The sequence below is a fragment of the Budorcas taxicolor genome, chromosome 15 (genome assembly GCF_023091745.1).
Source record: "Budorcas taxicolor isolate Tak-1 chromosome 15, Takin1.1, whole genome shotgun sequence".
Classification (NCBI taxonomy): domain Eukaryota; kingdom Metazoa; phylum Chordata; class Mammalia; order Artiodactyla; family Bovidae; genus Budorcas; species Budorcas taxicolor.
This window is the reverse complement of record NC_068924.1, coordinates 40,344,003-40,357,657: the sequence shown is the minus strand read 5'-3', so window position 1 is coordinate 40,357,657 and position 13,655 is coordinate 40,344,003. Positions and strand designations below refer to the sequence as shown.

General features: G+C 41.3%; 1 pseudogene; it reads left to right on the top strand.

Moving 5' to 3' along the window:
- The first annotated feature begins 276 nt into the window (after positions 1-276).
- LOC128059818 (ferritin light chain-like) lies at positions 277-840 on the top strand (annotated as a pseudogene).
- Positions 841-13,655: the final 12,815 nt, after the last annotated feature.

Sequence of the window (13,655 nt, the reverse complement as noted above, 5' to 3'; positions counted from 1 at the left end):
AATGAGTGACTAAACCGACTGACTGCCGTTTCTGGCATCTTGTTTTTCTCACTTCATGTTATCCTACAGTTTACAGTGTGCTGGGTGGTCCCTGGCTCTGTCTCTTGCTTCAACGGTATTTTACTAGAACAGACCCAGCAATGCCCCATCCTCCAGCCTCCAGCCCCCCTCCAAACTTTCTTCCAGTCTCAACCTTGGGAACCAACCACTCAGCTCTCCTTGGCCTCCAGGACCAGCCAACATCATTTTTTGAATTTAACTCATTACCAGTCAACCATGAGCTCCCAGATTCCTGAGATTTATTCCACCAAAATGAAGGCTGCTGTCAACTGCCTGGGTCAATACGCACCTGCCCACCTTCTACACCTACCTCTCTCTGGGCTTCTATTTCCATGATGACAATGTGGCTCGGGACAGCGTGTGTCACTTCTTCCATGAATTGGTGGAGAAGCTCAAGGATGCCGAGCCTCTCTTGGAAATGCAAAACCAGCATGGTGCCACATCATTTTCTAGGACATGCAGAAGCCATCGGCACCATGAGCAGAAAAACCCAGGATGCTATGGAAGCTGTGTTCTCAGGGATAAGAACCTTAACTTTCCCAGGCCCTTTCGGATCTGCATGCCCTCGGTTCTGCCTGGGCAGATCCCACCTCTGTGACTTCCTGGAGAGCCACTTCCTAGATGAGCAGGTGAAACTCATCAAGAAGATGGGCAACCATCTGACCAACTCAGGCTGAGCTGGGTGAGTATGTTTTCGAAAGGCTCCCCTCAAGCGTGACAGGAGCCTCCAAAGCCCAGCAGCCTCTGAGGAACCCTTCTGGCGTCAGGGCTTCTACTTGAAGCTCTTCTCTGTGCTGTTCAGCAGCTTTTTAACCTCCCTGGAGCCCTCTCCCAAGCCTCGGACCAAAGGAGAACAATAAAGATTTTGCAGCCACACCCCTCCAAAAAAGACAAAGAGAGAGAACAAAAAAGCACAGTGTCTTACAGAAACCCTTCCAAATGAGTTCATTTGTATAAGAGAAAGTCTTTAAGAGGGATTGCTAGATTGAAGAAAAGATATATGTTTTATTTTTAGAAGATCTCTTTACAAACCGACTGATATAATTCATATATCCCTTGGCAAAGTGTGCAAGTACCTTTTTCTCTGTATCTCCCCACCAGTAGCTGGCACTACTGTCTCTAACCATCAGGTAAAGGTAATGAATAACCTCATTGTTACTTTAATTTGCATTTCTCTAACTTCTAATGAATCTGAGCGCCTTTTCATATGTTTACTGGCAACTGAATTTGTTCTACCACACAAATGCCTCTTTATATGATTAGGCCATTTTTTACTGGGTAGTTCATCTTCGCCCTGCCATTGTTAAAGAGTTCTTGGTGTATTTTCACTACAGATTTTCTACCTATCACATGCATTATAATTATTCTTTCCAAATTTGTCATCTATTTACTTTGCCCATGAAATCTTTGCCATATAAGAGTGTGAATTTTTATATAGTTAAATACAGTTAAGCTTCTGATTTAAAACATCTTTCTTCATCCAACTTTCAGAAAATCTAAGAATGTAACCTCCCAGAGTATCTTGCAAGATATTATAGTTTAATTTTTTTATATTTAGTTTTTACAGCTATCCTTATTTTAAAATATACATAAGATAGGGGGTCCAAATTTTTCTTCCAAATAGATAGCCAGCTTTGCCAAGATCATTCATTATAGAGTGAAGCCTTTTCCCAGGGAACTAAACTATCAACTTTCTAACACAGAAGCTGCTTATACATTCCAGGTTCTATTTCTAGAGTATTTATTCTATCTTACTGATCTAGCTATCTATTCCTATGCCAATAAAGAATTTAATTTAAAGTATGTTGGGGTCGCACAAAGTCAGACATGACTGAAGCGACTTAGCAGCAGCAGCAGCAGCAGCATGTTCTATCATCTTGTAAATCCTTTCTCAGTAGTCCTTTTATCATATTTTTCTGGGTCATCTTTGGGCATTTATTTTTCTATATAAACTTTAATATCATTTTATTGAATCCTCCTCACTCCAAAGCCACTGAAATCCTAATTACATTTTAAAAAATGCATTAAATTCACATATTAATTTTGGAAGAATTAGCCTTTTAATTGTCTTCCCTTTCAAAAACATGGTATTTCTATTTGTTTATATCTTATGTCCCTCTATAAGACACACAACTCTTTTTTTTAACTTTTTATTTTGTATTGGAGTATAGTCTATTAACAAAGCATGTTGTGATAGTTTCGGGCGGACAGCGAAGGGGCTCAGCCATATATTTACATGTCTCCAGTTCAGTTCAGTTCAGTCACTCAGTCATGTCCGACTCTGCAACCCCATGAATTGCAGTACGCCAGGCCTCCCTGTCCATCACCATCTCCCGGAGTTCACTCAGACCCACGTCCATCGAGTCCGTGATGCCATCCAGCCATCTCATTCTGGGTCGTCCCCTTCTCCTCCTGCCCCCAATCTCTCCCAGCATCAGAGTCTTTTCCAATGAATCAACTCTTCGCATGAGGTGTCCAAAGTACTGGAGCTTCAGCTTTAGCATCATTCCTTCCAAAGAAATCCCTGGGTTGATCTCCTTCAGAATGGACTGGTTGGATCTCCTTGCAGTCCAAAGGACCCTCAAAAGTCTTTTCCAACACCACAGCTCAAGCGCATCAATTCTTCGGTGCTCAGCCTTCTTCACAGTCCAACTCTCACATCCATACATGAGTACTGGAAAAACCATAGCCTTAACTAGACGGACCTTAGTCAGCAAAGTAATGTCTCTGCTTTTGAATATACTATCTAGGTTGGTCATAACTTTTCTTCCAAGGAGTAAGCGTCTTTTAATTTCATGGCTGCAGTCACCATCTGCAGTGATTTTGGAGCCCATAAAAACAAAGTCTGACACTGTTTCCACTGTTTCCCCATCTATTTCCCATGAAGTGATGGGACCAGATGCCATGATATTAGTTTTCTGAATGTTGAGCTTTAAGCCAACTTTTTCACTCTCCTCTTTCACTTTCATCAAGAGGCTTAGCTCCTCTTCACTTTCTGCCATAAGGGTGGTGTCATCTGCATATCTGAGGTTATTGATATTTCTCTACATGTCTCCATTCTCCCTCAAACTCCCCTCTCACCCAGCCTGCCACACAACACTGAACAGAGTTCCACATGCTATTCAGAAGGCCCTTGTTGGTTATGCATTTTAAACATATCAGTGTGTACATGTCCTTCCAAACGCCCTATCGGTTTCCTCCATTCTTCTCCCACCACCTAGGCAATCATAAGAGATTTCATTCTCTGAGTCTGTGAGTCTCTTTCTGCTTTGTAAGTAAGTTCATTTCTATCATTTCTTTTTAGATTTCACACATAAGGGATGCCATACAGTATTTCTCCTTCTCTGTCGGGCTTACTTCACTCAGTATAACAACCTCTAGGTCCACGCGTGTTGTTGCAAATGGCATTATTTCATTCTTTTTAATGGCTGAGTAATAGTCTATTGCATATGTGTACCTTATCTTCTTTATCCATTCCTCTGTCAACAGACACTTAAGTTCCTTCCATGTCTTGGCTACATCAGGCACACAACTTCTAATGAATTATTTGCTTCATAGAAGTCCTATACTTTTCTTGTTAAATTTCTTTTTATTTTATAATTTTGTTGTTACTAATTACTTTTTTACAGTCCCATTTGTAGCTGTTTATTTTTATAATTGATTAAACTTGCTGATTTTTATATATTTATCTTGCAGCTAGAAGCCTAGCCAAATTATCTTATTAATTCTAAACAGTTTTTTATTACAGCTTCCTGGATTTTTCATGTATATAATTATACGTTCAGAAAAAGAGATTATTCTTCTCTGCTTTCCCACTGTTTTTACCATTTTATTTATTTATTATATTTGCAAGAACCTCCAAGTCAATGTTAAACAGTAATGGTGAGAGTAGGCATTTCTGTCTAGTTTTTGTTTTGAACTGAAATAATTTTACTGTTTTGCCACTTAGGATAATATTTGGTATTCGTTTCTGGTAAATGATCTTTATTTTATTGAGAGTTTTTTGTTTTGTTTGTGTTAGGAATAGTTGCTAAATTTTCAAATGTCTTTTCAATTGATATGTTAATTTTTTCTTTAATTTGTTGATTAATGGACTATGCTGATAGATTTCCAGTACTGAATGATATTTGCATTCTTGGAATAAACTGTACTGATTTTACTACACTTAGATACATTAATATATTCTTGCTATATTTTAGAAATTTTGCATCTACATTCATATGTGATCATTGTCTATGACCTAAACTAGTTTATAAAACATTTGTACTATATATCCTTTAAAAATGAAGGAAAAAAAAAAAAACTTGCTTGTAAATCTGTCTGGTCCTGTTGTCTTCTTCCATCATAGCTTTTTAATTACTTTTCAGCATCTTGTATGGTAGTTAGTACATTCATATTTCTCACTTCCGTTTATTACTTTTGTGGGTTTATATGCACAGTTACTTTAATCTCCATCATTTCCAATTTTACATACTTTTGGGGCTCTTTTTTATTTAATCACAGAATCAGGTTTGAACTCGTCTTTCTGCTTCCAGTCTGAGTCCTCATGCCCCAGGACCATACTACACCCTTAGAGGTTAATTAAGGCTGAATCTGTAAATGATTTTGACTTCTTTGATTAAAACAATCAGTCAACTGCGAAAGTTAGATTCCTGCAAAGTTTAAATTATTTTAATTTTTACCTAAAATAGCTATCTTGGCATAAGTAGAATCATCAATAATATAGTCATGCTTGGAAAAATCTTGGAGGATTTGAACCACCTTCATCTGACAAGAAAACTCATTGGTTTTCTCATGCTGAAACTAGTTACTGTTTTGTTAATAATTCTGTTTATTCATTGATTTATTCTTGGCTGTGCTGGGTCTTCGTTGCTACGCAGGCTTTCCTCTGGTTTTGAGAATCGGGGCCTCCTCTCTAGCTGCAGAGAGCGGGCTTCTCATTGTGGTGGCTTCTCTCGTGGGGCACAGGCTGTAGGACGCACAGGCATCTGTAACTGCAGTGTGTGCGCTCAGTAGTGGCCGTTCCAGGGCTCTAGAGCAGAGGCTCAAGAGTCGTGGCTCATAGGCTTAGTGCAACTAAACACCAGAATGGGCTTAGTTGCTCTGGGGCATGTGGAGTCTTCCTGGACCAGGAATTGAACCTGTGTCTCCTGGATTGGCAGGTGAATTCTTTACCACTGAGCTTCCAGGAAGGTCCCTAAAACTAGCTTTTGACCAGCACAAATAATTTCCATAGAAGAAAGCAAAACCCCCTTTATCTGAGACTATGATTACTATTTAACTCTTGAAAATGGTGTTCAAACTAGCATGAAATTCCATTCACTTTAATAAAATACTACCTAATTAGGAAGAAACTTTACTGTTACCTCTAGGGAAATATTAACATCACTAAAAAGAACATACAGTTGAGAAAACTGCATGTACATTTATAATTTTGTTCCCTTCTGAATATGAGAGACTATTTAATTAAGATTATTACTAGCTTTAAAGCTTTCTCTCAAAGGAAATGTTCTTCATTCTAAGCTACACATCTTCTTTGGAGGGTTAAAAAAAAAAGGAGTTTTAAGAGAAAGCCTGAAATTCTCTGAGGGCATAAGCTCCGGTTACATCCGAAGAAGGACTCCCTTCCTCCCTCTTTCCCTCATTATATTCCTATAGTATAACACAAATCAGGGCTGCTCGATCTACCTGCCTTCTTTCTCTCTGTGATAAGTCTTTTCATGAGCAAACTGGAGAAATAAACCAACTGGCCATACAGTTCAGGCAAAAACAAAAAAGAGTGTGGGGCCAGGTAGGAGGGTACAGAAAAGTCCACCCTCTGCACTTGGGCATGGACACATGCTACTGCTCAGACGTCCCTTTCGCTTTGCCCTCAACACAAACATTTCCTCTGCCCTTGTGGTCCATCTATTTCAGTTTGTCCCACGCTCTTCTGTTTCCCTTCCACCTCAGAGTTCCACTTTCTCATTCTGCTGTCTTATGTATAATCTGGTCTCTGCTGAAATGGTTTCCCAAATGTCAGCTTCCCTGTTGCATGTGGAATTATGTCCCCACAGAATTCATATTTTCCAGTACTAACCCCCAGTAGAACTGGGGTGACATTATTTGGAAATAGGGTTGTTGCAGACAAAAGTAGTTAAGATGAAGGCACTGGAACAGAATGAGCCCATAATCTAATATGACCAATATCCTGATAAAAAGGGAGAATTTGAACACAGCACCCACACAGGGAACACACCATTTGATTGTATTTAAAACCCAAGGAATGGTAAGACTGCCAGCAAATCAGCAGAAGCTAAGAAAGAGGCATGTCACAGATTCTTTCTCACCCACTCAGAAGGAACCAACAATGCCAACACCTTGACCTTGGACTTCCAGCCTCTAGAATTATGATTCACTACATTTCTGTTGTTTAAGCCATCTAGTTTGTGGTACTGTTAAAGAAACCTCGCTCACATGCATGCTTAGTCACTTGGTTGTGTCCAACTCTGTGCGACCCTATGGACTGTAGGCCCCCAGGTTCGTCTGTCCGTGGGATTCGCCAGACAAGAATGGGAGTGGGTTACTATGTCCTCTTCCAGGGACTCTTCCCAACCTAGGAATCAAACCTGAGTTTCTTATGCCTCTCGCAATGGCAGGAGGGTTCTTTACCACTAGTGCCACCTGGGTAAATCCAGAAGCCTTAGCAAACTATACATTCTCCTTCCAAATTTAATGGGTTTGTTTCTCATCATATTTTTTATTCACCTTTGTCCCTCTTTTTTTTATATAATTATCTGCAAAGTTGTGCTAATTTCACTTAAAACACCTACCTAAGTTGACCACAGGTTTCCCAGGTGGCTCAGCAGTTAAGAATTCACCTGCAACACAGGGCGCATGCATGAGTGCTCCGTCACCGCAGTCGTGTTGTGATCCCATGGAGTGGGCCCCCAGGCTCCTCTGTCCGTGGCGTTTTCCACGCAAGAAGACTGGAGTGAGTTGCCGTTTCCTCCTCCGGAGGATCTTCCTGACCCAGGGATTGAACCCACTGCTGCAATGCTCACCGCCTAAAGAACAAGATCCTAATTTCCTACACAGACCATAAGGACCCCTATGATCTAGTTTCTATCTGTCTGGTCTCTTATGGGCACTGAACAAAACCTGTGGCAGTCCTATACACACCCAGGCTTTTCTGCCACCTGGCATGCCCTCTGCATCTCTAGTCCTTTAAGTTGAACGCAAATAATTCTTGCTCTAAAAATTTACTCCAGATGGTTCGCTGATTAATGAATAACTCTCCCTTCTCTGAATTTACTTTACAGTTTATTTATATGTATCTTGAATCATTATCATTTTCCACCATCTATTTCAGTTACTGATCCATAGGTCTCATATCTCCTATAGACTATTAGTGCCTAGAGGGCAGGGATCATGATTTATCTTAGAATTTCCCATAGCACATAACACAGTATTTAGCAAATTGGCTTAATTTTTAAAGTCTCTAAGTGAATCAATGTATTCACCTAAAAGACAACTAAACTTCACAAAACTCAGAGCAGGTAAACCTTGAAAGTAAATAAAAATCACCAGGAGGCCTGGCTCAACTGTGTCACATTCCGATCCCATCAAAGGTTGTCATTAGGCACGGCCATCCTGCTTTATGTTCCTGTGGAACACTCCAGGCTAAACCACCTCACCATTCCCACCACACCCTGGAAATTCACAACATGTCATTATCCTCAGGTCTCAAAGTCTACAAGATGCTAGGTGGATGCCTAAACCCCTTTGCAGTGATAACAAGATAACTGGTGCCAAAGTGCTTTGAACTCAGCAACATCCATTTACCTAACAGGGTTATGAGCATTCCTTCCCCAAAAGGCCAACTCTGGGAGGCTTATACAAGTTCCTGAAGCCTGGATGTTTAGCAAGTCCTCAGGAAAGATGAGAGAAAAACTTCAAAGTCTTGATTTCCAATTCAAAGACACAGGAAAACCTGGCCATCTCAACTGACCATTCACCTGGGTGTAGAGCCAGGGACAGACTCCCAGGGCCCAATGAGAAGTGAGTGCTTATCTTGTGTCTGCAGATCTGAGAATCACTGGAGTGAAAATTATGTGAATGGCAATGTTTCCAGGAAGGAAAAGGGCTAAATCAGAGGCTCAGAGAATCAGCTGGTAGTCTGACTTTTTAACCAGATCTGGTTACTTTCTGAAATGCAAGCAGTCAAGAAGCTATCAGAAATCCTATACCAGCTTTACAATATTATTGTGTAATGTTGTTAATATTAACTGGGCTAATAAAAATAAGTACAGTTTGTTGTTGTTGCTCAGTCACTATGTTGTGTCCAACTCTGCAGCCCCATGGACTGCAGCACAACAGGCACCTCAGTACTCCATCTCCCAGAGTTTGCTCAAATTCATGTCCACTGATTCAGTGATGCTACCTAACCATCTCATTCTCTATTACACCCCCTCTGCCCCCCATCCGCCCATCTCCTCCTACCCTCAATCTTTCCCAGCATCAGGGTCTTTTCCAGTGAGTCGGCTCTTCCCATCAGGTGGCCAAAGTATTGGAGCTTCAGCTTCAGAAACAGCCCTTCCAATCAGGGTTGGTTTCCTTTAGGATTAACTGGTTTGATCTCCTTGCAGTCAAAGGGACTCTCAAGAGTCTTTTCCAGCACCACAATTTGAAAGCATTCTTCAAATTCTTTAGTGCTCAGCCTTCTTTATGGTCCAACTCTCACATCCATACATGACTACTAGAAAAACCATAGTTTTGACTACACAGAACTTTTTGGCAAAGTGTCTCTGCTTTTTAATACGCTGTCTAGGTTTGTCATAGCTTTCCTTCCAAGGAGTGTCTTTTAGTTTCACGGCTGCAGTGACCATCTGCAGTGATTTTGGAGCCCAAGAATTTAAAATCTGTCACTGTTTCCACTTTTTTGCCTTCTATTTGCCATGAAGTGATGGGACTGGATGCATGATCTTAGCTTTTTTTTTTTTTCTCTTGAGCATACACTACATACCAGACGTGTACTTTATTGTCCATATTTTATACCAACGGATCCTCATGCTGCCCTGGTCAAAGATTATAATTATTAGGAAACTAAGGTTCAGAATGATAAACAATGTCCAAAGGTCACACAGCTTCTAAGTGTCAGACATTCCAAGGTGGAGTATCTATTTCGAAAGAAACAGCAAGGCCAGAGAGGTGAAGGAAAGCAAGGTATTTACAGGGACCTACAAGCACCCAGGTGTTCCTGGGGCATAAAACATGGTGCCAGGAGAGAGGAGTTGCCCTCCTATTCTGCATTAGGCAAATTACTATCTTGCAGATAACTGGGAGCCTCAGAAGAGTTTCAAGCAGGAGAATAACACATTAGACTTAGGTCTTAGAAATTGAGGTGAAGAATGGATTGGAGGGGACAGACGGAACACAAGGGGATGTGCTGAGAAACTGTATAACTAATTCTGGAAAGAGACGATGACACCTTTGTGCTTTTTCCATCTTTTTGATGATGGAGGGAAAGTACTGGAACAGAGAAATACTTGCAAGATAAATCAGTAACATTAGGGAAGTATTACATAAAGTTTCAGCTGATGACATCATAACCTCTTCTACTGTACTTCACACTTACATATCCAGTGTCTTGTGGATGACCCATGAGTATTATGTCAAATTATGCAGGAGATACAAGAATGAACAAAACAAGGTTTCCGATCACTTTCTAGTTGGGACAGATAATGCCAATCAACATAAAATTATCTGGTAGATAAAAATGTTATGCAGACAATTAAAATAAGGTGATATGATAGGCACCTTTAGAATGATTGATCAGGGAAACCTCTGTGAAGAGATGCCATTTAGGCTTTCTAAGACCACATGAAAAGTCAAGGGAAAGAATTGGCTTACTGAGCTGGAAGAATCCAAAGCAGGCTAGTGCAGCTGGAACAGAATGGGTAAAGGAGAAATGGAAACAAATCAATACAGTATTGTAAAGTAAAATAAATAAAAAAAAACTTTTTAAAAAGATATCAGAGAAGTAGACAACATAGAACTTTAAAAGTAAGGTTAAGAAATTTAAGTAATGAGATATCAAGGGAAGCTGATACTTCCCATGATAGGTAGAAGATTTTAATCAAGGGAGTGCAAGCATGCATGCATGCTAAGTCACTTCAGTCGTGACTGAGTCTTTGCGACTCTATGGACTGTAGCCCTCCAGGCTCCTTTGTCAATGTGATTCTCCATGCAAGAATACTGGAGTGGGTTACCATGCCCTCCTCCACGGGATCTTCCCAACCCAGGGATCGAAACTTCTTAATTCTCCTGCATTGGCAGGCGGGTTCTTTACCACTAGAGCCACCTGGGAAGCCCAATCAAGGGGGTATTCTTACCTAATTTAAGTTGCTGAGTAAGCACTGTGGCTTCTATACAGAAAATATAGGCAGGACAAATATGAAAGTAAGGAAACTTTGTAGTTGTTCATTGAGAGATGATGGTGGCTTGGAGAAAAGAGAATAAATTGAGGATTTGTTCTGATCGATTCAACGTGGAAGGTAAGAAAGTAAGAATCAAAAATGACTTTTTTTTTTGCTTGGGCAAGAACACAGAAGACTGTGATGGAACAGTTTGACAAGAAGAAATCAAGAGCTGGGTTTTCAACATGTTGAGTTTGAGATTTCTTTTAGAGACCCAAAGGAAAAATGCTATGTAGGCAGCTGGAAATACAAGTCTGGAATTCAGGAGAGAATCTGAAGATAGAAATGTACATTTCAGAATGATCAGCCTACAGATGGTATTTAAAACCACGAGACTGAATGAGATGTCTTAGTGAACAAGAGCAGAGGAGAGGTCAAACCGAGCTTGGAGACGCTCATTTAGAAGTCAGAAAAAAAAGAGGAGAGGCAGAGGAGGGAGACTGAAATGGAGGCGCGAATAAGTGGCAAGAAACCAAAAGAGTGTAGTACTGAAGCCGAGGAGCACCCCCTGGGGCCCTCCTGGGTACAAGTGTCCCCCATTTCTTGCTTGTAGGCAGTAGGTTTCATTCAGCCTCCTTGCCCTTCCCTGAGTATCAAAGGGCAGATTCTAACAGTTGCTAATAAAGGAAGGGAGGAGATACAGAAACAGGGCAGGAACAGTCAAGAAACTAGAATGTAGCCTCAGAGCAGAAGCCTGGCTCCTCTTCAAGAAATATATATAACAATACCTTTGACTTCTGCAGAACTAAGGCCCCCAGGGGGAAGATGACTTCAGGCTGAGCAGAGGATTTCTTGAGTACCACCCTGTTATCTCACCACCAACCAATCAGAGGAAAATCACACATTCTGCAGCCCTCACCCCAAATTTTGCCTATAAAATAAAACCAATGGGGAGTCAGGTTTTTGAGCACTAGTCACTCATTTTCCTTCCTTGGCTCTGCAATATACTTTCCTCTGCCAAAAAAAAAAAGGAAAAAGAGAGAGAGAGATTTCCCTGGTGGTCCAATAGTTAAGACTCTGAGCTTCTAATGCAAGAGGCACAGGTTTGATCCCTGGTCAGGGAATGAAGATTCCACATGCTGTGTGGTGTAGCCAAAAAAAAGTGATAGGAAGAATTACTTTCCCTGCGTATCTTTTTATATCATTTGACTTTTTATTATGTGCATACATGACCTCCATTAAGTGAGATCCAACGAAATACAGATCCAGAGAAATTTGTATGCAGCTTAAGAAGCAACAGTTAAAACTGGACCTGGAACAATGGACTGTTTCCAAATTGGGAAAGGAGTACATCAAGGCTGTATATTGTCACCCTGCTTATTTAACTTATATGCAAAGTACATCATGAGAAATGCTGGGCTGGATGAAGCACCAGCTGGAATCAAGATTGTTGGGAGAAATATCAATAACCTCAGATACGCAGATGACACCACCCTTACGGCAGAAAGTGAAGAGGAATTAAAGAACCTCTTGATGAAAGTGAAAGAGAAGAGTGAAAAGGCTGGCTTAAAACTCAACATTCAAAAAATTAAGATCATGGCATCTGGTCCCATCACTTCATGGCAGATAGATGGGGAAACAGTGGAAACAGCAGCTGACTTTATTTTGAGGGGACTCCAAAATCACTGCAGATGGTGACTGCAGTCATGAAATTAAAAGACGCTTACTCCTTGGAAGGAAAGCTATGACCAATCTAGACAGCATATTAAAAAGGAGAGACATTATTTTGCCAACAAAAGTCCATCTAGTCAAAGCTATGGTTTTTCCAGTAGTCATGTATGGATGTGAGAGTTGGACTATAAAGAAAGCTGAGTGCTGAAGAATTGATGCTTTTTGAACTGTGGTGTTAGAGAAGACTCTTAAGAGTCTCTTGGACTGCAAGGAGATCAAACCAGTCAATCATGAAGGAAACCAGTCCTGAATATTCATTGGAAGGACTGATACTGAAGCTGAAACTCCAATACTGTGGCCACCTGATGAGAAGAACTGACTCATTGGAAAAGACCCTGATGCTGGGAAAGACTGAAGGCAGGAGGAGAAGGGGATGACAGAGGATGAGATAGTTGAATGGCATCACCAACTCAATGGACATGAGTTTGAGCAAGCTCGGGGAGTTGGTGATGGACAGGGAAGCCTGGCATGCTCCAGTCCATGGAGTTGCAAAGAATCACCCATGACTGAGCGACTGCACTGAACTGAAAGAAATACTCTGCCAAAAGACCATATACGTGGAGTTTCTTGTGGCACTGCCATCTCCCCAGCAAGGAGGAGGGCCATCTCACACAGAAGGGGTCCTCTGGGTAGCCACAGAATTGAGCAAGGGGTGATTCTTGTGACATCCACACCCTCTCCGCATCTCCCCCAACTCTGCTTCTCCCCCAAATAGTCTTAGATCATCAAGGGCTGCAGCTATGATCTTCCTAAACTGATTGATGACACTCAGGACCTGCGGGGCACTCTGCACTGAAACTTTCCTTTGTCCAAACTAAATAAAAGTAAGACCACTTCCCAGTGAGACAGGAAGGGAGCAGACAACCTTTAAAAGAATGACATAGCCCAAGGACAGGATATAAATTGATTAGAACCAACTGGGTTCAAGATGGTGGATCATTTGGCTTCCACCAAAACTTGAGCCTCAGTATACGCTCACTGTAACACATGAGCGAGCTAAACGACATACCCAGAGGTGCCATGACAGTCCAATGCCGATTATAAACAGTCAAAAAGTGGGCAGTGGCCCAATCCCTGCAAATCCCCACTGCTTCCTCAAAATAGCTGGAATACTCCTCTCACTCATTAGCATATGAAATTACCCGGCCCTATAAAAACTGACAACCCCATACCCTGGTGCCCCTCTCAACTTCCAAGATGGCCCACACTCGACCTATGGAATGTGCATCTCCCTGAAGAAACCTTCTTTCTCTTTGCTATGCTCACTCTTGAATTCTGTCCTGCAAAAAGCCAAGAACCCACACTTGGCTGCCATCCAGGAGACTCACCGGAGACCTGGGACGTGACCATTATCTCACACCCCATCTTCTTTCCTGAAACACTAAGACTCAACTATTCTTCTCAAAAGAAAAGAAAAAAGCAATCTCCAGGAGACCTTACTTTTATTCAGATACATGGCACATTCTT